This window comes from Larus michahellis, chromosome 14, assembly GCF_964199755.1.
Source record: "Larus michahellis chromosome 14, bLarMic1.1, whole genome shotgun sequence".
Taxonomy (NCBI): Eukaryota; Metazoa; Chordata; class Aves; order Charadriiformes; family Laridae; genus Larus; species Larus michahellis.
In genome coordinates this window covers 5,751,445-5,764,617 of record NC_133909.1, presented here as the reverse complement: position 1 = coordinate 5,764,617, position 13,173 = coordinate 5,751,445, and the positions used below count along the sequence as shown (strand labels likewise).

General features: G+C 43.8%; 1 protein-coding gene across 19 annotated transcripts in view; it reads right to left on the bottom strand.

Annotated features, from left to right (window-relative positions):
- Positions 1-12,677, bottom strand: part of TNRC6C (trinucleotide repeat containing adaptor 6C) — a 104,413-nt gene extending 91,736 nt beyond the window's left edge. For all 19 annotated transcript variants that reach the window (XM_074608062.1, XM_074608068.1, XM_074608064.1 and 16 more), the window contains exon 1: positions 11,067-12,677. The gene's annotated coding sequence lies outside the window, so the exon portion shown is untranslated. The remainder of the gene's footprint in view (positions 1-11,066) is intronic.
- Positions 12,678-13,173: the final 496 nt, after the last annotated feature.

Genomic DNA, 13,173 nt, shown 5'->3' with positions numbered 1-13,173 from the left:
AACACTGTACACAAAACCTCACTCTTGTTTACATTTCAGGCACAAACCACATCAGAATTTGCCTCCTCAGTCTGCTGACAACATCCCAGCAGACCTCAAGTATCCCATCATGTGCACCACACAGGCTATGCAAGGACCAAGGAAAAAAAAAAACCAAACAAAAAAACCCAAAAACACACCCCAAAAAAAGCTTGCATTACATTCACCACTCAAAGCAGGCTATAAACAGCAAGAAACATGCTATGAACAACATCTCTCTCCAAGCAAACACAGACCGACTCCTCTCTTGGAAAATTAAGCTACAGACTGTGAACAGTGCAGATAACTAGATTTGCACTCACAGCGCTGCCTCCCTCCCAAGCCTGATGATATTTACCAGCAGTAGATGTAGCATCTGGTCCAGAGCTCTTCCCCAGTCTTCCCGGGACATAATACATACAGGAAAACAGCTTAGGAATCCAGTATCTCAGCAAGAGTGCAGCATGTTTGTCTCTCCCCAGATACTACATTTGCTATTTTGGTTTCTGAAAATATTTTAGACCAGAGCCCTGTGCCAACAGACGAAAAGCCCCACACTGACAAATTGTTCAACTAAATATCACCAGTTAACTGACCTAGAGGCAGAACGAACCTATGGACAGGTTTCTGGCTCAAAGCCGTACTTGAAGAGCATGTCAGAGGAGCGCTGCTTCCTGGGGCAGCTGCATAGGGATATTGCAAAGCAGGAGGCCAGGAAACAGGAACAGGAGCAACAGCTCTACAGGATGTTTTGCCAGGCAGCACAGCCCCTGGGCTCCCAGAGCTGACCACTCCCAGGGACAGAGGCTGGAGGAGCCGGTCAGTGCATCGTCACCTGTCTGCCAGTAACAGGGTCAGAAGGGACAACACGAGCTGGAGGACACAGCCAGCAACACCATTTCCATGTAGCATCCCTCCACACCCTTCAACAAAGCACAGCTAAACCTTTATGTTTCTTGGTTTAAAAAAAAAAAAAAAAAGGCAAGTTTGTGTAACTAAAAGGATGTGCCATTTTCCCTGTAGGGATTTCCAACACCCCTAGTCTTCCTTTCCCCCCTTCTATCACAGTCACATGCCAGCACTTGATTATTTCTGAGCCCAATCACTCTGTTATAAGCAGGTGAAAGCATACTCAAATAGCTTACTGCAGGAGCTGAAGACCAGGCTGGTGCTCTCACACAGGTCAAGCTAGATGAAACAGCCTACAGGATCAAAAAGTAGGCAGCAGAATTTATGCTGAAGACAATTATGTTTCTGGTGCTGTTCTTGGGCTTATTCTGGGGAAAAGGTGGGGCCAACACATCTTCAACAAAAGACACCCAGCTTACAGCAGGCATAACTACACACGTTCATTGCCAGATTCACAAGTGGCTCCAGTGTGATTAAAAAGGCTCAGGAAGGTGAGGTCTGGAAGAAATCCTCTCCTTTAGGTAGAGTTCCTGCCACAGGCACAGTAGAAAAACGCACATGCACTTCCCTCGCTCCTACCCACAGCCAGGGAAACTGTACCAGACAAGTCTAAGAATAACACCAACACGTGCCAGCAGCTCAGTGAGCAGCAGCGGACATGTTACCAGACATGCACGTCACAACTTAAATACAGACCTGCATATCCAAGATGACCTCCTGAGCTCCCTTCCAGCCTGAGTTTTCCTATGATATTAAAGTTGTTTCACAGATGAGTGGCAGAAGGCTGCCGAAACCAGCCCTTATGAAGATGGCATCCTAGACAGCGAATGGGCCTCTGCCATCTCCCTACCAGGGTCTCCAGGTCTCAGCTCAGATGCACAAGCAGTGAGGGGGTGCAGGACACTGCTGCAGCCCCAACTCGAGAGGCTCATGGAGACAGACGTGGATGGTGGAGTAAAAGGTTAGTGGCCTCACAGGGAATCCTCCCTGTGTCTCAAGATCTAGAATTAGAAAAAAAATACTGACACCATTCCCCATGCTGTAAAGCTAAGAACAGTACTCCAGAGTACAAGCCCTGCCGGCATCACCACCAGGAGTAAGGGCATACACAGTACAAATGGCATAAGGGATCTATGAGGTGCACAAAAGCCAGGCGAGGGTATGCTGAGTGTAAAGAACAAGAAGCTCTCCACACTGCACACATGCTGCATTGAAAAGCTCTAGTTTCACTATATGGGCATATACCACCTTATTATACCTGCTCCCAGATACAGACTTAAGTTAGGTGAACACATGGCTCCTGACATAACAAGGCAAGATAAGATGAAAAAGGGAAAACAGATGTCAATAGAACTCCCTGCTGTAGGAACCAGAAATTTAAAAAATTTCAAGGGAATATGAAGACGGAAACTTATGTTTTTGCAAAATATTTATTCTTTTAAAAGGTTTCAGAATACACAAACCCATAATTTCCTTATGCATTTTTAAATTTGCTGGGTGAGCTCACTGAACATTCAAGTTGTTGTCTTCAAGTTTTCCAAATACCATTCTATTTAAAGGCACTGTGAATAGGGAATTCAATTTATCAAATGAATGAAAGAAGAATTCTTAGCAGGAACCCTGGTGAGCTAATCAAGAGTCACAATAAAATGTCAGGGGTCCTGGAATTCTCTGCAGGAGGTTAACACCAAATTTGATCTGAGTCAAGGAAGACAAAACATACTATAGACTAATAAACTGTACTAAAAGTTGTGCACTGCAAATATGTGAAAATTTGCACACAAATTAAGAAGATCTACTTAATTGTTTTGTGCACTTTTTATATTTTTTTAGTGTTTAACTACAAAAATCAAAACACTGCCCACCATGATCATTTCATTCAACTTAAAGATAATACATTTTGAAGCAATTTAGTTTTTGTTCCATTGCATCTTCAGCTGCAATGCTGTTTTGAAAATCAATATAGCAGCATAACTCAAGCGAGATAAACCCTTACATTGCTCTGTACCCATGCTTCAGCTGGAAACAGAATCCACAAAATTCAGGAAGACTTTAATTCTATCATCCAAAATTACGGAAACAGAAAGGCCCAAGCCAGCACCTCTCCCTCCACAAATCTACCAGAGTTTAAAAGATTAACTCTGCATTGCTGACATCAAGTTTCAAAGTCCTCTGTTCCCCCACTTCACTTTCCATAGTAAAAGCATCTTGACGTCAATTCCTTCCAATAATAAATTAGAATATCAGAGCCACCATCGGAAGAATGGGCCACCATCCATTTTTCAACTTAGTAAATGAATAGCATCCCCATAGGGGGAGGAGAGATGAGGAAAGGAAATAGCCATAAATGATCTTGCGGGACAGAAAGACAACCAGTTGCAGTAAATACCACTTTGGAAATCAATTTATGGTCAATTATGATCTTAGTATTAACTATTTTATGCCTTCAGTTAGTCCATGAAATGCCGCTGGGAGCAAATATTCTCAGAAATATATCCAAAACGTCTCCAAGTATGTTATCCGATCAGTAGATGCAGACAAAATTCCAGAAAGATCAGATCTTGTCTGGATGTCAATAGAGGGACAGGAACGAGGGGGATCACAATTTCAATGCAGCTGGGCTATCAGTGTTGCAATATCATCCAGAAAAAGCACATAATATCTATCAGTCTGGGTTATTAGCTTCAAAAGCATAAGGGTTTGTTGTCACTGTAATATTCCACCTAGAAATTTGTGAAGAACATTTCATCTTCACAAATGCAAGAAAAAATTCAATTTGAGGGTCTTTAAGCAAATCGTTATGTAAGCATCCATCCGATAACACAACCAATTCAATTATTACACGTAAGTGTGGCAACACCGTATAGACTGACATCACTACAGAACACTGCTGGTGCTCAAGGAGACTTAACTTGGATCGTTCTTTTCAAAAGTGAAGGATTTCTAAAAGTTTGATTAGAAGAATAGAAATAGTAAAAATCACACATTCACCAAGCTCCAGTAAGTCCCATGTAATAACATATTTCACCTGAAACAGTGCTATTTTTACAGAGACTCTCCTCCTCAATAGCAGCAATTCTATTACTGTGACAGACCTAATTTAGTTCCACACCTGGATCAGACAGCTATATTTTATGATGATCATACTAGAAAATATGAAATAGTATTTAAATTGCCACCACCAGGCTCTTCGCCTTCCATATCAGAAGATGATGCATTTTCCATATTTTTAAAAGGCTTAAAAAGATTAACATATACCTCTTCATAGTTTATATCAGCTAATGTTACACAAAGAGAAATCAAATAGTTTCATAAGCAGGAAAATGAAGAGGTATGTTAAGAACAGATGTGACCAGCACTGTTATGCCAATAGGTTATTTTTAACTAACAGCAATTTTTGCAGCATCACAAAACGAGGCACAATACTGCACATTTACAGCATTACAGCCATAACACCATAAAGAGACAAGAATGATTAGATTTGCAGAGATTTAACATCTTTTGTTACACAAGCCAAGCAGTAAGAGACAAACTTTCAACTGGAGCATCCAGTTCAAAGCTGAAAATGTGGAAAAAAATTCAGACAACACAAACATTGGAAGCAATTCTCCTGTACTAAGTCAGTTTGTGCAATTGATTAAAAACACGGAGAGAAGAGCGAAGCTGAAACCTACAGGAAGAACAATGTTAGCAGAGGGATAATGAGCAATCCTACTTTAGACTGGCTTTGGTAATACACTGTGTAAAGAGTCCCACTTGATTTACATACACTCCATCAGCATACGTTTGCAGGGCTACTCGAGTTTTTAACTTCACATTTCATATGAAATATCATCTTCAATGCTATTGTGAACATACTTTGAGTTCAAGCAAAAACCTTACAAGCAATGCCAAAGACGACCTTCTGTGGTCTTTTATTAATGACCTTGTAGGAAAAGATGGTAAAATGGCAGTCAGCACATTATGCATCTCTACAGTTGGGGTTTTTTTTGTTTGGTTGGTTTTGTTTTTTGTTTTTTCATTCTCATTCAACTGTTTCTTTTTTCTAGAATGGTTTGTGTTAAAGCACTGGGCTGATGCTCTTTTGCTTACCAGTTAACAGCTACTGTTTAAAAACAAGCATCTCTATTGTAAGCACCAATGACGTTAGCATCAGCCATGAAATCATTTCGGAATTCTGAAGAACTAAAAGACCTGAGAGTCCAAGACTATCCGAGTACAGCTGAAAAGCAAACTGACTCAACGCAGATATCTGTCTGAGCTTAAAATAGACTTGGCAGAAGTCAGTTTGAACTAACAATCGATATGTGTACAGCCTGACCACCCAGAACGGTATCCAAGCCACTCCGAGGACTCTATATCCCTCAAACAAAACAAAAAGCTCTTCCACTTCTCATCGGGAAGTATTGCAAATACAGTACCGGAGAGAAAACTGTCAACTTCAAGCAGGCAACGCACAGACAGAACACAGGAAGAGAAAAGAGGAATAGGAAGGAAAACAGCTCATCTAAGAAAAAACAGATTTGCCATTCCAGGAGATTGTTCTTGACCAACATCATAACAAAGGCACTCCCCACTATCCCTACAGAAAGCCATCATGGGAAAACATGCATAGACTCCATTAACAAGATGCTAGGAGGGAAAAAGAAAAAAAGAAGATTAAAAAAAAGAATGGATCTGCCTCAGGAAAACGCCCATGGGCAGACACTAAACACTTCATAGCCCACGGTGTTTTTTTCTGCTTGCGGTGGAAGGGGGGTGGGTGTTATCTTTTCCTAAATGAGCCTATAGCTGGTAGTTGCATGATAACTATTTTGAGGCCTAAAACCATATTTTTCTCTGGGGCTTAATTACCACAAAGGATGCCAATCGATTTGACAAGTCAATTTTTCTCCCAGATAAAAAAAATAAAATAAAGAAATCTCACACTCTATCAATTCAGAGCTTACAGCTAAAAAAGCCCAAACAGCCGGGGGATAAATATTAGCTATTTTGAATACAATGCAATAAGCAATTGCAAACATTTCTCTAAAACACAGAATTTCCCGATTGAAATCTAAGTAAATGTGCATCTAGCTTGCAATTTTTTAAATGGATGTACATTTCAAAACACAGAAAAAGCAAGCTGCAGATAGCTGTTTATTACAAATGACTTCCACCTCCATAGCCCTCAAAGGCAAACTATAAAGCTGTGTGCAAAGCTAGACAATCTGGGCACCCAGCCATAAAACATCACTGCTGCAGCACAGATAACTGTTCTCACTCTCAAGCCATCCTTGGCTGCAAACCCACGGGGAAGAGCTCCAGAAAGCAAACCTCACTACCGTCAAAGCTTCTAATATTTTATGAGCTTGAATTACAACTACATTCAAGACCTCAACATTGAAAAATTACAGTGGTGATTCACACCCAGGGCTAAGACCAAAACTAACTCAGATTTTGATGCGTGGTACCCTGAACCATGAGACTTAAGAACAGCTAGTCGTTTTACAGATGTCGTCAGTGAAAGAAGCCTTTATATTGGGATGGAGAGAGAGATGTTACATTTTTAAAAAAAAAGACAAAAGAATCAGATGCATATTTTAAAGTACTGCTACATTTGCCTCAAGTGCTACAATCTTAAAGAGCACTGTAACTACTCTACGCAAAACCGGACAGTTTGTTATTACAATCAAATTCAGACATTTTTATCTTGTACATGAGATTTTAAAACATATTAGTGATGAGGTAGGAAGCTGGACAAATGAACTTCCAGAAAACAGTTGTAACTGTGTGCGAGAATCCACAGTGAAGTTAATCAAGATTAAGTAATGATAAAACAAGCATAAGTACAGCTATGTCTGGTAATTAAGATATAAAACTAAGCCGTACTTTTGGTAGACCATTTTCCTAAATAGCTCAGATTCCTAAAGGAAGATCAAGTAATACCTTGATTCCTCTGCTTTCATACATTAAGAACAACCATCTGTCATTTTACCACTAGCATTTACCAGTGAAGAGACTGAGCAGAGCGCATAGATCATTTCGTAATGCAATTTACTGTCACTTCTAGATCATCTCCCCATTCAATAAAGTATACTCCTAAATACTATTTGCCCTGGCTGATATCTTCATAATACAGCTGAAAACCTCAAGCCATTATCACTAGAAGGCATCAGGTGATCCTAAATTGGCTAGACTGCAGCATCACAGGCATTTAAGAGGTTTCCTTATCATTCATCTTTAATACTAAGGGATCCACAGGCTCCTACCTGCAGCTTCTAGGCCAAAGGGAAACCTTCTAATGGTATTACCATTATCTTGTAATCTGAATTTTAAACAATTAAAACAATAGCACCTTTGTGTTGCACATCTCTACTGTAACCAAAGATGATAAATTCTTCATCAGTTCTCCCATTCAAAGTCTTATATAAAGCACTGATTTTTTTAAAAAGAAGCAATATGCATTCTACATTTATTTTGCTATACCTCCAAAGAGAAGCAGCACAGTAACAGGCACTGAGATACAAGTAATCAACACAGACTATTTTGTTTACTTGGGAAAGGTTTGGCCGTTTTATTTTTAAATCTGCCATTCTTATAGTCAATACTATCTAGCAATTCTTTCCAAATGAAAGCCTCTTTTTACTAAAGCAAAGGATGGCTCCACCCCTGACCTCCTCCTTCAGCTTGTTTTGGAAAGGGGCCAGATGACAGCATTTGGAAAAGCGCATGTTTATCTCGGCAAGGCCAGCTGCTAAGTTAACATATTACCCGTTCCCACATACGCCAGTCTTGGTTAAGTCTTAACAGTTAAAACTGAAAGTAAACGCCGCTATTAGGCTTTTAATAACAAACTTAACACGAAAGAGAAAAGGTGTCTACATCACATACAGCATCCGAACGGACTGTAAAAACGTCGGTCATTTTGAGTTAACAGCAGGCAGTAAATCCCTTACACGAATAAAATTTACTGGCCTTTCTGAATGAAGTGAATGAAAAACAGAAAAATAAGAGGTTTTATTTCTAGCCTAATTTAAAGCTATACTTTCTATAAGGTTGCCATTCAGCAACAGTTTGCTTCAAGAGACACAAAGATTATATTATAGCCCCTGCTTGACAAAACCTTTAACTTGACCCTGCTTTATTGTTACTCCAGCTGGGCAAGGTATGAAACTTGGGAGCTTTGAGAACTTCAACAAAGAATCTTCAGGTTAAAATTACTCTTATCCCCAATTATGTTATGCCTCATATTAAGGAAATTTCACCCTATTATTTTTCCAAGTCTCAAAAAGCTCCTTCAAACAAAAAAGAACAGAATTACTTTCCTTCCCTTAAGCATCAGCGAAAGATCACAAAAGTCATCAAAAGCATAGCTTGTTATTTTGATAGGGAAGACGAACTCCAGAATAAAAGAAATTTAAAACCTAGAGAGGTGGATTTTTCATCCATCCCACTAAGCCTCAGCAGGCTTTGCAATAGCAGATGAGGTAAACCTCGTCCTATTCACAGGTGATAGAAGGCAGATTTTGAAAGATGCAAAGATCCCAGATCAAGAGGGTGAACCCTGAAGTCACCAAGTGCTTCTTAACACCGAATCTCAAGGCCCAGGGCAGTATCCCAGAGTAAATTCCATGACAGCCTGGACTAGCACAGGAACAGCACAGAGCAAGGCTCCCCACAAGTCCATTCCTAGGAAGTGGGACTGATGCCCTGCATCCATGACAGCCTAATTACAAAATAATCCATGTACTGTAACAGATGTAACAGCACACATAAACCAACAGTGTATATATAATACACTACTCACTTCAAGCCAGCTTTTAGCCTGATGCATACCAATACTTAAATTTGTCAATACGAGAATCCACACGTAGAGAATAGAAACATTAATAAATCCTAAGTATTTTATACTGCAAGGCGGAGGAGCTCTAAACAGTTTAGTCTGCCCTGTTTTTTTTCATTACTAGAAACAAAGTGTTTAGCCAAAAGTACGCAAAAATGCCTAAAATACAGCCCCTATTAAGACACATGGCTCTTGGCCTGAGCCCAGCGCTGCTCCAGAGGCTCCAGCAGTTTTCCCGATGGCAGCCCCTGTCCCCAGGGCTGAACCCAGACCTGTTTCACGGCACAACCCAGGGCCAGGCAGGCCACTTCCACTCAGGAAAGATACATCCTCCTTTGAAGATAAGGACAAAGCAACGCAAGGCATTATTACACTACTGCTAGTCCCCTTCAACAGTCATGTCCACTAAAAAACGTGCAAATTAATCTGATCTACTACAGCTTTCTTCATAGACTCAGTAAGTCACAGTCCCAGAAGCAGCAAGGTTAACAAATGCCCGTGCATAACGCAGCCTCTGTAATCTCACCCCAAAAAGCGCTATTAGTCCTACAAATTAACGAACAAGCCTCCCACAGGCTACAGGCGTTTTTCTCACCAGTTGTACACAAGCCCGACATTGATGCTTTAACGTTCTGGAAATCGTTCCAGAAGCCGGAGCAGAAACAACAGTGCATCCGGGGGCAGGTTCCTCAGCACCATTTTGAGTTCGCAAATAACACACTGAAGTCGCCAGAGAGATATCCCAGGGCTTTCTGAATTTGAAGAACCGCAATTATGGAAAACGATGTGATTTGCTAAGCACAGGCTGCACCCACCGCAAGTCACCCACTACTTCCTTGGAAAACATACGGGGGAAGCAGTGAGAATCTGTGTGTACCTTTCCACTACTTTCTTCAAGCGATAAAAAGTAATACCCCATAGGAAACTACATTTTAATTGTCAGTCGTAGGTCAATCCAAAAAAACCCACCCGCCGTATGTAATAAGGGCAGGATTTAAAGGACGTGACTTTCTTCCGAAGCAATACCCCAGAGCAGCGAGTGCAGATGTTCTCCTGCTCCTCCACACTCGCATTGTCCTCAGGTCCACAGAGCACCGCCAACATCCACCTGATTTAAAGCTCTGCATCATCAAGCAGCCCACTAACAGCGGGATTTATTGGCTTTTTAATTACCTTAACTGGTCTGATGTCCAGAGTAAATCTCAGTATATAAATTAGCGTAAATCGTCAGATGCATACATATGCATAGGAGAGGAAAAATATGCAACAGACATGGTATGACGTACTATAGATTATTTCTAAATTTAAACTGGCTATCGTATTAATTGAACAAGTATCTTCCCACAGATGCACTCAAGTTTTAGCAGAAAATAAAGCAGCCACAAAGTATGACTAGCAGTATTATATTTAATGGAAAAAGAGGGAGAAAAAAAACACAATTGCGTTCAATAAATCCCATAATTGGACCTTCAACTAATTACATATTAAGAAGATTAACCTTTGACACAAACTTGTGATACAAACAAAAGATTCAAACAATTAATAAACTTCCAGTGCTTCAGGATTTCTCAGGTTAACAACTGAACCCTCCCCATTTTCTTCCCCCTCAGCCTTGCAGTTAAAACTATAAATTCTGTTCAATATTCTCTCTCCCACCGGACGACATTTCAGGTTTAGACGAAGATCTCTCTCTGAATACTCAGGAGAAAATTACAGTAGTTCCCCATAATCTCATTACGGGGTGGGGGAAAGAAAGAAAAAAAACGGATCTCGAGACCTTAACTTTTAACAGAAAAGCAGCCACGAAGGACAAAGCTGGAGCCTCATCTGCTCAGCACTGCTGACCATCCCCAAACCACTCATTTTCCAGACTTGGGATCATTTCCAACACGCCCTGCAATAATTTTCACACGTGTAATTTATAAAGCAAGTGCACACGGTCATGTCTGCAACACAAGCGGTCAACAAATGGCACTTCTGTTCGCTATTTTGCCCACAACTGCTATTTGAACTGAGAAAATGTTCTCAGTTCAGAAATTCAGAAAAATACCGAATTAATTCTAGCGTGTAAAAAAAAAAATTTCCGCAAGTTCTTTAAAGCAAAAAAAAAAAAACGATATCTGATAAACATAAATGGATTTTGAAGTGTTCCGTGGTGTTACTTGATTCACTGACTAACAAGCAGTGGAAAAAAAAATAATTAAAAATCCGGTTTAGACTTGTGAGAAAAGGAGGTATGCATTGGCTTAGCAAGTCTCTTCCACTGCTAACTTCTACCATGCCCAGATTAAGGGAGGTTATCACCCCTTCTTACCTTTTAGTCTTTTCTTTATGGGGCTCTTTGGCAGCTTTCGATTCAGTCTTGCTGTAAGGAAACAAGTGAGTATTTTGTCTACCGTGTAGGGGTCTTTCTGACGTGTTCCTTTCTTATTTTAATGCTTCTTTTTTTTTTTGTAAGTGTACCCGTAATTTCACGAATGTGAATACGAAAAAAATCTCACACGGCCAAAAAAAATTAAGGTTTTTTTTGTTGTTGTTGTCGTTTGTTTACCCCCCTCAAAAAAAAAAGTCTGCCACACAGGAGAAGAAAAAAACCAACAGATCAACAGGAAAACACTATCCAAGTAGAAAAGCAAAGAGCTTCAGTGTTATCCAGCCCAGAGAAGTGCAGCAAAAGCAGGTCCAATTCCAAAACAAGCTTTTGATTTCCAGTGAAGCAAAAAAAAAAAAAAACCAAGACCAAGAAACCAAGACAAAATACACCTTACGGTCCCCAGCTAGATTTTTGCACGAGTGTGTCTTAAATACAAGCTTGTTTTTATGTGTTGCAGCAAAACCCACGAAAGCCAGGATTTGGAGTTGATCGGGATGAGTTCTCGTGTGTGTGTCTTGATGGGTTCTCAGTCCACATGGAGGAGCATCTGAGGGTTTGTTTTTGTTGTTTTTAAAAGTGCAAATTAAAAAGAGAAACTGGGACCCAGCAAATAGTTTTTAAGATGGATCCCCCCCTTTAAAAAAAAAAAAAGAAAAATAAAACAAAACACCACCAAACCACGGAGCCACGGGGGGATGCGGAGTCTCACATGGGGCTCCGGGCAGGAGGAGGATCCCGCCGGGTCTCGGGGCGCTCCGAGGAGGGGCGGCGGACCCGCAGCAGTCTCTCGGGGGAGGAGGATCCGCGTCTCTCTGGCAGGGACCCCGGCGGCGCGATCCGGCCGTCTCTGGGGCGGGAGGAGGAGGATCCAGCAGCCGCTCTGGCAGGAAGGAGCGAGCGCGGGGAGGGGACCCGAGGAGGAGGATCCAGCAAAGTCTTTCACGGAGGGTGTGGGGTGGGAGGCGACGGGGGGAGCGGGGGAAACCCAACAGTCTCGTCTGCCTCGCTCGCCCGGGGGATCCGGGGGCAGGAGGAGAGTGATCCCGCGGGCTCTCTCCCTTTCCTCCGGAGGGATCCGGCAGGCTCTCCGGGCCGGGGAGGGGGGGGCGAGGCTGCGGCAGCGGAGCCCCTTGCCGTGGGGCAGGGACCCCGGTGGGGAGGCGGGAGGAGGCCGGAGGCCGAGGCGGCAGCGTCTCCCCAAGGGAGGGCTGCAGCAGCCGCGCCTGGGGCAGAGTCGCTCAGTCAGCCGGGCTGAGGGGGAAGGGGTGAGGGGGGGGGCCCGCAGCGCCTCTCGTCGTCTCTCCCGCTCGCTCTCGCCTCGTCCGCTCGCAGGCAGGCTTCAGTTTCAGTGCTGCCGGGCCGCTCCCCCGCTCCTCCGCGCCGCCGCCGCCGCCGCTGCCGCTACCGCCACCGCCAGGGAGGCCGCCGCCGCCGTCCTCGGGAGCAGAGCTGCTGCCGCCGCGGCCATTTTGTTGCTAACTGACAAGAGCCCCGCCAGGCAGCGCGAGACCGCGGGGAGGCTTCGCCGCGCGCTCCCCCCTCCCCTCCCCTCCCCGCGCTGACCTCAAACAGGAAGTCTGCCCCCCCCCTCCTCCTCCTCCGCCTCCGCCCCTCCAGCCCGCGCGCGGCCACGTGACAGGGGAGCCCCCGCCACATGCAAATGAGCGCGGCGGCCGGAGCCAAAGAGCGGCGAGGCCGCGCGCTCGCTGGCCACGCCCCCTCCCCCCCGCCGCGGCGGCGCGCGCTGTGGGGGGGGGGGCGGCGGGAGAGCAGCTCCCCCCCCCCAGCAAAGGGGTGCAGAGGGGTTCACCCCCCCGCGCAAACGGGTGTCGGTGCGCCCACATCCACCCCCCCTCGCAAATGAATGTCGGTGCGTTCACCCCCCCCTCCCCGCGCAAACGGGTGCCGGTGCATTCACACAGCCCGCGGGGGGGCCGGGAGAGCGGCCACCCCCCCCCAACCAAAGGGTACAGAGGGGCTTCGCACCGCCCCGTGCAAGCTGGTGTAGGTGCTTCACACGCCTCCTTCCCCCCCGCAAATGAGTGTC